At 34.2% G+C, this 15,033-nt stretch overlaps 1 long non-coding RNA gene across 2 annotated transcripts in view; it reads left to right on the top strand.

Moving 5' to 3' along the window:
- The window catches only part of LOC132915115 (uncharacterized), a 37,596-nt gene that overhangs the window by 5,447 nt on the left and 17,116 nt on the right, over positions 1–15,033 (top strand). The gene's annotated exons all lie outside the window — the stretch shown is intronic.

The following is a 15,033-nucleotide window of genomic DNA, read 5'->3' as shown; positions in this document are numbered from 1 at the left end:
ACTATTCAAGTGTAAACGGGTCCATGAAAAGAGGTCTACGGGTTGGCCTTGAAACGAAAGGTAGTCATTTTGCTACCTTTGAAAATTCATTATTGCTACCAAACGAACACAGATACAGCATGTGTTTATGTGAATATTTTTCATTGCTTTTAAGTGTACCATCGTCTGTCGAAGTGGATCACACAACGCACTTATGTGCACACCTCTCTTCGCTATTCGTTTTATACGTTTTACGATATTCAAGTTAATAATATATAATATATATAATTATTAATATATACTATTAATATAATTAATATAATTATATTAATATATACTATATACTTATAATATATACTATATACTATAATATATATAATATATACTATTAATACTTATTAATATAATTATTAATATATGTATAATATAATATATAATAATAATTAACTCAACAGTAGAAACAGAAAGTCATTGTAAATTTTGTAAATATTTGCGAAACATCACGCTTTTAGTGATCGTTTGAGAATGGATAAAAATTGGTGTGAAGAAAGTAAGCATAAATAAGATCATAGTATGATTCTACACTTCCGGATGAGTGAAGAAAAAAGCTTCTAAAAAAACCATAGACTGCAAATGCTAATTCGTTAACTGGCTTTATTGGCATACAAATATTTATTTACATTTACTTTTCGTGGGAAGATACCGCGCTATCGACGAAGCAGTAGGAAATTACAGATATATCAGAATACTGAAATAATAGAAGACCTTCACGTGCAGAAAAGGTTGCGCGATGATATGATTTTCAGCGACTAAATTAGTAATTTCGTGATTAAGAATTAATATTGCGACATTTAAATCCATATCAAAGATTAAATCGGCCCCGCATTCCTAAAGAAGATTAATTGTTGCCATTCCTCGTGCGCACTCACTAATGAATTTACATAGAATAGGTGACATCGAATCAATCATATGCGGCGAATACGAGAGGGAACTTACATTTTTATAAAATTCGCCGCGTTTAAGCACTCCAAATAGATATGTCACTCGACGGAATTTTTCCCATTGAACGATACTTATGCTGCAACTATGCTTTTTCGACCGTGTTACGAATGCAGTAGCATCCTCGATCAACGAACGGCAGGATTTCATTTCGTGTTCGCGGAAAAGCGCACGCAATAATTCGAGGCATTTAATCAAGAATGGGCAGCAATTATGTGTCTACATCGATAACAAGTGCGTATATTTGCAACTTTTACGTTCGTGACTCTATAGCAAATTACACCAAGTTAAAGCACACGTGTCTGCTCTATCTATCCACGCATGATTGCTCACACTCCGCCTCATAGTCGATCGGTTCGCCGATTTTTCAATGAAACGTTTATATTATCGTGAACAGGATGAATCGCTTCCCATGGACCGCCTCGCTTTGCAGATTCGCCACCGCTCCATTTCTTTCTTCGCGGAGTGAAAGATATCGTTCAGTAGTTTAAAATTTAATTAAAACAGTAGTGTCAAATTTAGCATACTTTTCGTCGCCAAAAATAAATATGCGTTTCTTTTACGATTATGCATATCTATGAAAATAATCGTTCATGGAAATGAAACCTCAGCGAAGAATTATATGTAAATTTGCAAAAAAAAAATTTAATTCGTTAATTCACTAATGTTAATTCATTGTGAATTAAAAATCAGTTTGAAAATTACTACAACTTTAACATTGTTGACCGACAGAAGGGATCATTTGCAACCCATGGTGCCTTTCAGACTGTTGTTTCTCGTGATGAACACAGTATGCTATAATACAAAATATTAAACTTTGATTTTGAAATGAAACTTACTTTCTTCGCACCCTGTGCATGACACGTCGCAACGGCAGATAATGATACCTCTACGCAACAACAATCACCAAAGTGTAAATTATACCACATAAATATAGATTTATAGGGAGTAGCGTGATGCGAGAAATGAGAACAGCGCGTAATTACAAGAGAGTGAATATGAAAAGACGATTAAGCGTTAGAAATAGACAAGAGAAATTCTGAAGCTGGTTTAAGGACAGGCGGGAGAAATTCTAGACAGGGGGAGACAAAGACACGGAGTAGCGAAACGAGAGAGGACAGGTGGAAGGTAGAAAGGCACCTAGTAGAAGGCAAAAGACAAAGGGATTTGAGGTTAGAGCGAGAACTTGGATCTACTGGATGACGATCGTGTGGATCACAGGAAGCAGCGACACCTATCGAGGGAAAACAGGGCTGCTGGATCACGGTCCATCAGAATCAGTAACCTTCGACACCTGATGGACACGCAAGAAATCAAAGAAGCAAAAGCAACAGAAAGCGCTAGGTGAGAGCAGAAGAACTAATGAGCAGAATAAAAGATTCAAAAAGGAGAGGAAGATCGACCTCGACGGAACAGGATAGGACGGTACAGCGTCAAAGGGGAATGCTCATTAATTGAAGCCTTTAAGGGAAAAAGGGAAGAGGGCGAAGACCGGGAAAGAGACAAAGCAGGAAAAGAGAACTTTAAAAAACCGCAAATGACAAGAAAGAAAGGTAGATCACCGCCAATGAAAAAACAGGAAAAGGGAGAGGCGGGAAGTAAAAACGGTGGAAAACAAAGGCAGGGACCAGGGAAATTTGAAAATGGAGAAACTAGGCAAATTAAGGGGAATCATTTTAACGATAGAAACGGATGTAGAAGAATAGACATTTACACGGGCGACCACCCACATCGATGTTTTAAATTCAATGGCACTCTGAAGTAGAAGCCTCTGTACTAGCGCGAGAGTCAAACAAGGAATCCGTTTCACTTTTGCAAAGATGGCACCCCGCTGGGGGTAGCCGCCCACATGCTATATTTATTTTTTATTTATATATTTTTTTTTCTTCACCAACAAGATATAACACTTTACCAAATGTCCACAAGGACAAATTGTAAAATAACCAAAATAAAATAAAAAAAAAAAAAAACTTTTGCAAAGCACACACTAGGCACTTGGTAGCCGTCCTTCCACTTTGACATAATCGCACGCGTCGTTTAAAGAACGCAGCTATTCGAATTGCAGGTTAAGATTAAGTATTTATGGGCCTCATCATCTTTCGGTTGCTAAATCAAACAATTTTTTCAACGTAATAATAGAGTTGCACCCTATTTGTATTTCGAAGCATCGAAGTTCTTTTCCGAATACCACGATCGCTTCGCCGTAAAACGCCACCTCTCTATTACCACCTTTGTTCGCTGTTTTCATTTGCATAATATCGTCATTGTTATCGTCTTTGTCGCAATGAAGCCATTTCATTACATTAGCATATTGAAGGTTTTTCTAGTGTTGCCAGCATCTGCAGAATCTACGTGCTTTGGATAATTTTCAATATCACGTTTTTGTTTCTTGATATCTGTAATTGTGTGTTTTTGCTAATACTATTGCACTTACACCACTTTAGAACTTTATAATTATGTCATGTTTGGTTTCGATGGTTAACTAAATTCTTACAATCAGAATTCACTCAATCGAATGAAGGGGAGAATCTATCAATTCATTATTAATGAGCCTCAACGTCCACTGTCCGCATCCTAATGTTCAAATAATTGAAATTGAAACAAATATATAAATAAATACATGTTGAATACGATTTTTGAAAAAATGCACTTTCATCCAACATACATAAGATACGTACAAACGTACTGGATAAGAGTTCAGAACTTCCTTTTAATAAGAAAAAGAAAGTTATTCTGACCAGATTTAGAATTGGTCATACTAACCTGACACGCTCTCGTCTTATAACTGAAGATGAACCACACAAGTGTAAACACTGTAACTGTATTTTGTCTGCAGATCATCTTCATAAATTGCAGTAACTTTTTGCAGTAAATTCCAGAAGATATTCAAACATGCTTAACTAAATCTTCTTCACTTTCTCAAAGATATTAGTTTGTATTGGCAATTATGACATTGTAGGCTATCAACTTAGTTATTAATTTAAGTTTAGGTTAATTGCGCTGCATCTTGCTGCCATTGTATATCGTTGTACTGTATGTGATTTATATTCAAAATGTATTGATATATACTATTAAGTGAGTTTGTAACTTGTTTTACATTTTACATTTTGTTTTTTGTATATTCTTGTTATGTATTTTATTAATTACGCGACCTTAAATAAAATACATAATAAGACATCCGTTACTGGGAAATATCATGTTCCGATAATAAAACGTTCGGATATTAAATGTTTGGACGAGGGGGATTTATTGTACTTTGAAAAATTTCTAAATATACATTGTTTTTTTTTCCATGAAACTTAGTGGTAAAGCTGATAGATACAAATACTACAAAATGCGTTTAAATGTGGTATTTCATTCGAAGGAGTAAATATCGTAATATAAAAGATTCGTTACTCAAAATTATATTTCGCGCAATTTTAAACATAAATAAAATTTATATTAAAAATTCCACTACGGTCTATCGATGTAATTTTAACTGTCTTACTCGATGTACGAAAAATTGGCATTTTCATTAAGAGAGTATAAATAAGGGTACCAATGGCTGTCGAGGAAGTATATCATTTTTGAAAAGTGCAGAAAATGTTCTAATATCGAGTCGGTTATAAAACTGACTTTAATTCTCTACTATTAATAATAATAAGTAATAAAACTGATCCAAAACATTGATAATACGAGAGAATAGTAAAAAATAGATGTACTGAAATTGAAAGCTGCGCTTAAATTTATTTAACATATTTGCAGGCATTCATCGAGCTTAAAGTGAACGAAATACACGAGCTTTTCATGCGTATTGGCATATTACAAGTATTATTTGCCAATGTCGATCAACTATTAATCTGGTGAAAATTGGACATCTTCATAAAAATAAAATAATTTGTGTACAAAACGTTGGTGAAACTTTATTTTTCTAGTTATAAATAATTGAATTTTGTTCTCTGTTTCACCCATGTTTCATGTTTCTAACTCTGAAGATACAGAACAAAGGACGATAGTAATTCGCTGACTTAGGACAACTATTCGCCACGTGTATTTCTAGTGTAAAATGAAATCGTTTACAATTTGAAAAATGATGCTTAAATAACATCTTTTTATATAAATTTTCTTCGTTGTTTCGATGCCTATAATTGATCCTAGAAATGTCTTTCCACGTATTTTGTGACATCCTGTAGCGTCAACTGCAAACGTGCAAACAGCAAGCTGACATATTACTGCTGGGGAATGACACGAAGATTTATGCGATGGAAAGTATAATGAAGAGGGTGATGTTGAATATTCTGTATAGCTAAAGTACTATTCATACTCGGAGATATGTATGTAAAAGAATACTTATTCATCTATTTGACCAAGAGAGTAGAAATTATTTAATAATTGAATCACCTAGCTTAATATTTTTACATGTAGAATGCACTTTGCAACTGCGGCAATGGATAATGCAATGCAAAGAGTACATACAAGCCACGCAGAAATCTACAACATACAACGCAACGGTTAATTGCGCGAGACACGCTGTATGTGTATATTACAACAATTCATAGTTTATTCGTAAATTTGTAGATACGGTAGTAACAGCTGACATTGATGGTAGTGTCTCTTATGTTATTAATCATTTGTTATTAAAAGTAATTAAATTGGGTTTGCGTAAATGTGATAATAGAGTGAATTCAGGTTGGCAAATTGTAACCAGCAATTCTCTGTAATTACGTGTACGAGGGGACTAGGATTCTAATGCGAAAACAGAACGATTACAGTAAATACCAAGTGTAACTGCAGCTAAATGAATCGGTATGTGCGTGTGTATCATGTTATAATTATTTACAATATTTTAATTCTAGTAAAATATAAAACGTCTTCTCTTGGCAAATATTCCTATAAATTTAATACAAATTTGTCAAATTTGATAATGTACATATTTAAAAGCGATAGTTTGCAGATTACAATGATGCAAGTCAACATTTTCAGAGTATCATATTTGTCATTCAGAGTTTCAACCTTTAATGGTATCATCCCTTTAACGTTATGGCCAACCGACAATAAGTTGTAACTTTACTCCTTGTAACGGTAAACGCAAATTATAACGCATTTTATTTCAACTCATTATATGTGCGAACACATTTTGAAAAATTGTAAGCTAGTTTTTAGCCAATTATGTTAGTCGATTGAAGTTTGTTAATTAATGGTAAATATAAACATGATGTGATACTATGGAAATAATAATAACAATAATCAGTGGTAATATAAATAATTACAATACGAAAATAGAATATTAAAGTGACAGACCTGACAGCCTCGACGCTATTCGCAGCGTTCTGTTTAATGTAAATTATAAAGTAAAGTATCAGTACAAAGAAAATATCAGAGCGGATATACAGGTTCATTTAACAAATGTTATGGTGTCAAGTAGACTCTATTTTCTAAATTGCATAACAGTATCACTGTGAAAAATATGGTAGTAAAATTTTATACAAAACACGTAATGTCGTTGAAAAATTTAATAAAGCTGCGAAATTTTATTTCCAGAATTAACAATTATAAAATGAAACGCGTCAAATGTGAAAAAATTATTTAGCAAAAATAAATACATTAAAATTAGAATTCTTCATATATTCCATAATCAACTATTTCCTTTTTACAAAATTAGCTTTAATTAAAGAAATTGTGCGTTAGATTCTGAAAAATTTGCAGGTTATTTGTCTATTTGTTTATTAGCGTTTAAGAAAAAATTATGTGGACAGCTTAACAGAGATTAATAAATTCGATATTGGTGACATTTCGATGTAACTTTCTGGCCATTTGCTATTGTTCTTGAATATAGTTTTCCTGTTTCAAAAGACAACAATTTCTCAGCCACTATATGATCAATCGATCGCAGATTTTACACAACGATTTCTTATACTCCATATTAGTAGTCGCTGACGTGAATTCACACCATTTCGTAAATGCTTGGTTATCATTCAACGGTTTCGAGCATATTGTTTGCTGAAAATGAACAGTCGGGCAATGGGAATTGATATAATTTTATAATATATTTGCACAATACCGTTAATATCCTATTGATCAAAGAATACAAATTGTTCGTTAATTTGCTGGATTTAGTTCGCCACGAAATATGTTTCGATACTTTGAGCTGCTTTTTCTTGGGATATAAAGTTATATACACATAGAAAATGTATGAGTGGGAAAACCCATCTGCAGTTTCTTGACCATGGATCCAGAAGAATCGACGGCAGGCAGATAGTTTTCAGTTGCCGCGGCTGTGTAGAAGAAACGAATTTTTTTCGCAAGGGAAATTCGTCGGATAGGACAAGTGATTACAAACATGGTATGGCAGAGCGATACTTTTAAATTCACTCTCGTTTTAATAGCAGAACCTCGTGGCAATCAGCTATGGACTTATGGAAATCGTAGACGGCACCAGCTGAGGTTCTCGCGTCAGAACCGTCGGCAGCGAATGTGTTAATGTAATTAGAATTGTAAATTTATTTGCACAGTGTAGAAATTTGTGAACTTTTTGTTTTCGGAGCAGCTTTCAAACATTGATATTATGCAAATTCTCTGACCTTCAACAAGTCCAGTTTTATAATACGTTCTAGAAAAATGAAGCAACGTAACTAGGAGCATAAAGTGTTCGCGTTGATTCACAGCGCTATCCTATTACCAATGATTTGATTCTAATAAAGGCGCGTCTGCATGGTGGAAAGCACGTATTTAAGTAAAGCGTAGCAGTGTGACGCGGCAGATCGGCCAGAAGCGGGAATGTAAACGCTTAAAACGCGTTAAACGGCAAGGGGAAAGAGACTAAAGGATAAAGGGAACGAGCTCTTTTGCACTGCGTTAGCGACACTCTCTTACACAACGTGCGCTCAAAAGCTCTTTCATTCTTATACATGTATGAGCATTGTGCGTCATTACAAAACATTCGCTGATGTATTCATAACCAGTGCTTTCGCTCATATACAACGTATGAAGCGCCAAATGCCAGCTGGCGCATCGATTGCATACAAGAAATGACATATTACACTCTTCTTGAGAAATACCACCATCTTCTCCGTTTTTCAATTTTACCAAGCTTTTCTTCATTGTTTCGATGGACAAATAAGGAAACGCCATTCAAAATATAATCGTTTCGACTTTTACATCCACGACAACTGACGAATTTCAAGAAAAACCAAATTTCATATCGCTAAGAAGAAGCATAGTAGCCATAAGACTCTCGTGATCCACTCGTCAGAGTAGCTGTCAGAAAGTAACGCAAATTGAGAAATTAAATTTCGTTGGCGGATACTTTAGACGATCCGAACCGCGTTATGATACGTGTGGACCGTTTATTTTGAAACTGTGTGAGTCCATCTTTTGAAAAAATTGTGTGTCATAAGTAGACTGCCGATTTTTATGCCAATTCATATTTTTGAGAGCGTAATTTAAAAATTTTTTAAGTATTATAAAAGGTATCATACATTGCCCATTTTATATATCTTTTCGTTTCACGTGCATTGTGTACAATTTTGCACTTTGAAATTTCTTACAACTGCATAAAAATCGGCAGATTAAATATTTATGTACATACTGTTACAGTAAATAAATAACTATCGAAACGAAATAACAGTATTTTGTTTTGCCTGCCTTAATAATAAAAAATATAATTCTATTTGTGTTACGACCGTTCGCGGAGAGACGCGGTCCATCTTTTGAAAAAATTGTGTGTCATAAGTAGACTGCCGATTTTTATGCCAATTCATATTTTTGACAGCGTAATTTAAAAAATTTTTTAAGTATTATAAAAGGTATCATACATTGCCCATTCTATATATCTTTTCGTTTCACGTGCATTGTGTACAATTTTGCACTTTGAAATTTCTTACAATTGCATAAAAATCGTCAGATTAAATATTTATGTACATACTGTTACAGTAAATAAATAACTATCGAAACGAAATAACAGTATTTTGTTTTGCTGCCGTAATAATAAAAAATGGAATTCTATTTGTGTTACGACCGTTCGCGGAGAGACGCGGTCCATCTTTTGAAAAAATTGTGTGTCATAAGTAGACTGCCGATTTTTATGCCAATTCATATTTTTGAGAGCGTAATTTAAAAATTTTTCAAGTATTATAAAAGGTATTATACATTGCCCATTCTATATATCTTTTCGTTTCACGTGCATTGTGTACAATTTTGCACTTTGAAATTTCTTACAATTGCATAAAAATCGTCAGACTAAATATTTATGTACATACTGTTACAGTAAATAAATAACTATCGAAACGAAATAACAGTATTTTGTTTTGCCTGCCTTAATAATAAAAAATATAATTCTATTTGTGTTACGACCGTTCGCGGAGAGACTCGGTCGCGAGGAAAACGTTTCGGTTAAGATAAGATAGGTAGTTCAATGAATTTAACACTGTATTAACAGGTTAATATAGCTTGTATATTTAACAATAAATTATATAATAATAAAAACGTCACAAATTATTTAGCGATGAATACAGTTAATGCGTTACAGAAATTCGACCCGACTTTACGATATCTCTCGATGAATTCGTTAGACTTGGCGACTTTAATTTCAATCGTCAGACCTCTCGATGTATGTCGTTTGAATCTTCGAACGAGACTGATCGCCCTTCGATCATTTCTTTGTCTTCTCTGGGAGAATGATCACGTATGCCACCTTCTTTCTGAGAATGAAATAACGGACGGAAATCGACGTTTTTAGAACTCGCTGCTTAGTGACAACTATGCGACGCTGTAGGACCGCGAGCGACGGTTAGAAATACGGCCTATACTAAGCCTCGTGGCGTAACAATTTGTAAATAACAACTAATTTCACTATATCAAGTAGTGTATTTATACTTGCCAAATAACAAACAATTTACTTTTCTTTTTCATTTCAACTCTTAAATAACAAATGACTCTCTATTTAAATAATTATTTGAATAAAAATTTATCACGTGTGAACGTTATCTTAATAGAAAGTTAATAATATCATGCCAGGAAAGTGATCGATTGCTGACCGTCGAGAAAGACATATGCAGGAAGCAGAAAATTCGGTGAGATTCTTTTAATTGATATTGCATATCGAATCTTTTAACATTAATCGTATTTCGATGATATTCGCGTTAATGTACAATTATTGTGCGATGTGTAGTCATAAACCGCAAAGTATTAAAACTTTATTTCAACGTGTTCATTTCGTTTCCAGACGGTTAATAAATACATGAGCCAATTATTGCCACTTAATCAATGACATGCAATCTCTGTTCTTGACCGTAGAAAGCTCTTCTTACGTAGGAATATATTTATGGCAATTTCCATTTTATAATTGTCTTATGTTTTACACGAAGGTTTATTTCCCAACCGCTATCTTGTTTACTCATGAAAAAGCCATTTATCAAACGACTTCGCCTCTCAGTTACTCGTGTATTATCCATTATTCTTCGCGAGTGTAAATTCCCGATTTACTTCATGAAGCCCGTCCGAATTTCCGCTCGGCGAAAAGCCATTGCTACTACTTTCAGAAGTAGACTATTCGGTATAATACCGTAGCTTCCTTGAATTGTTATTGCAATCGTCCAAGTTTTCAAAATCGCAATGGCCCTGAAGCAACCTTCTTCCACACAGCTCTGCAGCACTTTCTAACCCACTAATGGCACTTTTGGAGAAACTGCGATCGATGGTTCTGCCCAGCAGAACGGCCATACGATAAAACTACATACGGAATGGCCTACAGTTTCTTCGAAAGTATACTCTGTTCGAGACGTGATCACGTATAATTAATTCCGCGATTAAATGTTATAAGAATGTCGTAAATATCAATTAGATCTATCCTTTTATTCTTTTAGTCTGAACGTTTGGAAACTTTGCTACCTAATGCTCATTCTTACACCTTTACGCGTTTAAAATTAACGTGCTGAGATTAACTATTACAACTAAGGGACAGTACGAATAATGTCTGTAAATATCGCGAAAAAGAAAAAGATGGTAAAAATATTGGATAAAAAAATTGCGAGTGCCTATGACGATAAAAAGGCTTGATCCAAATTGAAAAGCGCGACTATAGTATGCGGGCCAAAATTTATAATGTCAAATTGCTATAATGCTGTATGTGCTGTAACAATATCCTATTTAGGCTAATACAATGTGGTTGGTGTCTTCAATTCTTCCAAACTTCAATAGCGTAGAAGTTCGTAGAAGACAAAGTATTTTCGACAACCCATGTGTTTGGATAATAGGGGCTACTCCCCAGATAGAGCTACTGCTATGAGACTCTATGATGGAAGTTAACACAGGATAACTAAGGTTAAGCAATAATTTCGACGCAGATTGTGTTAAATTTCATGCCAGCTTAGACAAGACACACAGACGTGTATAATTTCAGAATATACATTCGTATACCTGGAAATAATTAAGTTAAGTGAACGTAATTTGGATAATAGAAACTCAGCTATCGACGGTAAACTAAAACTAGTTCGTATAAAGGAGTTTCCGATAAGCGAGCATGTACTTTATATAGAAACGGGCTATTTAAATAAACAAAATATCGCGAGAAAAGAGTAGCAAACAACCACGAGTACTTTTAATTCTACTTTAAAACTAGCTGAACCAAACGATAGAGCTAAATGTAAATCTAACCATGTCACAGGCTGAATTTGTTTAGTGTTGTGATTATGCAGATTTTGAAATATATTGCCAACAGTGTGAACAATTTTTTCCTACACTCGGTCTTAGTACCTAAGATATTCGCAAAAAGCTTCGATACAATTTGTGTTACGATTGCACTACATTTTGAAACCGGCGGTGGCGCTTTAAAGACTTTAAGGGAGGATATAATCCAACCTAGTATCATTTTTAATAATCTGTAAATAAAACAAACAATGCACGAATGGCCTTAGTTTTTGAGTTATATACAGAATATGTTTGGTGGTACAGTAGTTTCGTGCTCATATAGGATACATGGTCTCGAATTTGAAAATGTTGAGGTTATTAAATGTATGAACGAAGGAACGCGTGGATAAATTGTAAAGTAGAAAATATATTTTAATGCAGAAGTGTAAATACAAGTAGGAATATAATTTGAGCTGGTCCAGATTCGCACGCTAGCAGTGTTACCCTATGACCGAAAGCCCTGAAGCCATCGTCGCCTGTCTACTGTTTATGGTCTGCCTTCGTCCCAGTCTTTTGTCTATACGCTGTCGATGGCTACAGTGCTTCAGAAAACTAAAAAGACCGTGACCACTTCAACAGAAAATATAATCAGAAAATATATAAGAAAAATAAAATACGTTTCACTTTTTATTATATCGCGACGAGATGGCCTTGGTCGGATTATCGATCAAACGATCAAAATGATACCAAACATGACTATATTTGACCTACAATTTTTTTTTGAGAAACACACATATGTAATAGGTGATTGAGAATAAGAAATTACCTAATTCTACAGTATCTTATTACATTCAATCTATTCTGTCTCGCTCGCACTGCCTACTTGTCGCTCTTGCCCTTGGTGCACCCACGGCACAGTGAACAGGAGTCGCATAACGTGGGCCAATTCTCGGAAAATCGCATTTCCCGATATACGACCAAGCACGCCCCCGATTGGCGGCCATATATCCGGACACTACGTACGCCCGCGAATGTGTGTGTGTCTGTGTTTAAAAATGATTAACATTACCGAGCCAAGTTTAGATCGGTCGCTATATAAAAATGAGGCCACCTATCTACCAGAAGAAAGCAAGAATGGAAACTAAATTTAATTCGAGTTTCTTGCGAGTATCTGAGAAACAAAGTGTCCTCTTTTCTATACAATTAACGAAATAAGTTTTTCTTATTAAATGGTCCATGTGAATTTCAGTAATTTAAAATATTTCACACACAGGAATTATAAAAAAAATAAAATAATCAGAATGACACCACGTTCTGGCAATTTAATTAAATTTGGAAAATAACGTTGAGGAATAATTTGTTTAACTGCTTTTAGATTATTTAACTAGTAGCTTGGATTCACTGGATATCACTTATAAGAGTAAAGTGAATTACATACATAGAATAGTACCCGCCAGTATGCTCTCTGCAAAGTTAATACGATTACCGCGTGAAAAATTGCTTAATAAGTTTAATGTAATTTGAGAAAGAATTTCGGACTGTGTAGAAAGGTTTCACATATGTGCATATATACGGGGTATAAAAACTAATATCAAGGTGCAGATGTTATATCGTAATCATTCGTTTCTGACATACAGGGTCGTTTCAAAGTAATTGAATTTTCGATCCACGTTTAGCAAAGCTGTTTATACAGGTTGATCGATAAATTTTGTTAAAACCCATCTGCATACTGGGTCATTTTCAAAACCAGTAATTTTAAGTAATTTTCCCAAACATTTAGATTTACTTAAAAAATTATGGCAACGTGTGGCAACTAAAAGCTACCGGACGACATTCTAGAAACTTGGAAGACTATCCAAGAATTTTTAGAGATCTTTTAAAACACAAAAGCTTTAAAAAACTGCGTGCACTTGAACGCCCTAGTATGCAGACGACGTCGGTAAAAATAAGATTGCAGTCCTTCGACTTGAGGTTAATATTAGAAAATGCACTATTTTGAAGCAGTCGCACGAGCTTGCGAGGGAGAAGATTTTTCCTCGAGCCAGTGTCGTGCAGTATAATATCGAAAATTGTGCAGGCTAACGAGACCACTCTTACCCTGGTCATTGGGTAAACTGTTTAATGTTCCTGCCGTGCGAGCTACTTACTGCAATATACATATATACATATACTTGTAATAAGACTCACTGTGATAGTTTCAACACGATTAAGTAATTATTAATCATTATGATTCCATGAAACTTTAAAAATAATATATGGAAATACATTATAAAATCTTTGTGATCATTTCTGCTTTATATCAAAATCTACATGCTTTCGTGATGGATAGTTTAAGAGAATTGTTATAAAATAAGAGAAAAAAGTAAGCAGATATTGCAAATAAATACATTGTGAATAGTAGCTTTGCTGGAAACCTAGCCTAAATGAAATGAAGATATACTATGGTCCATTAATGGTGCTTTTGAGAGAACTCAAGCTACGGTTCTCGTAATGGGGCTTTCGAAAATGCTTTCACGGTAAACCCATGAAACAGTGTTTCGCTATTCGTCCATTAAGTACATTGCATTTGAAGTACATATACGTGTATACCTTCTTCGATCGCATCTTTCCCAAATTTTCATAAATCGCTTAAAGAAACTATTTAATCTTACAAGACCATTGTGCATATCGTATCCTCGCATTTAGAAACAAATGTAGCATATTTTTCAACTAGTAACAAATTTTAATAATTCGTCAAAAATATAACTAGCTATCAACGTTCTGTCTATAGAATGTTATATGAAAAACAAAATTTCATACAACAGTAGAAATAATCGTAAAATTGTTAAACATGCGTATTGATATTTTAGAACATCTGATAATGTTATACCAACTCGATAGAAAATTTAATACTCGAAAAGTTCTAGTACAAGTAAAATATTTTGCTACTGGATCGTAATATTCAAAATGACTACCGGTTATGTAAGAAAAAGTGATAGAGGATTTCTTGAATCGAATATATCAATTTCTATAGAAGCTGAACGTTGTACTACGCATATACGCTGGATTTTACTACACAGGATGTTCATTTGGAAAATTTACGTCCAACTATCTCGAAAACTACGCAGTTTAGGAAAAAAATGTTTGAAACAAAAGTTCCGAGGAGGAAGCGTTATTAATTTTTTAGCCTTTTTAAAGTCATTCAAAGGTCGACTTGGTCTTTTAAAATGGAGATCATATTTTTTCTTTACAGCCTCTTACTCTGCGAGAGAAAAGAAGAAACTTGTATAGGAAACATTTCTTTATCGCGCTTCATCTTAAAAGGATATTTGTTCGGATAAACATTTATTTCAGTTTTTGTTATTTCCAAAGTAACGGAGGAGATTAAGGTGTACAATCACTAACCATTCGATTTTTTCACGAGGCCATTTAAATCCACAAATAACGAAGCATTATAAAATGTCCCAAAAT

This window comes from Bombus pascuorum, chromosome 16, assembly GCF_905332965.1.
Source record: "Bombus pascuorum chromosome 16, iyBomPasc1.1, whole genome shotgun sequence".
In the NCBI taxonomy this organism is placed as follows: Eukaryota; Metazoa; Arthropoda; class Insecta; order Hymenoptera; family Apidae; genus Bombus; species Bombus pascuorum.
This window is presented reverse-complemented; position numbering and strand designations above follow the sequence as displayed.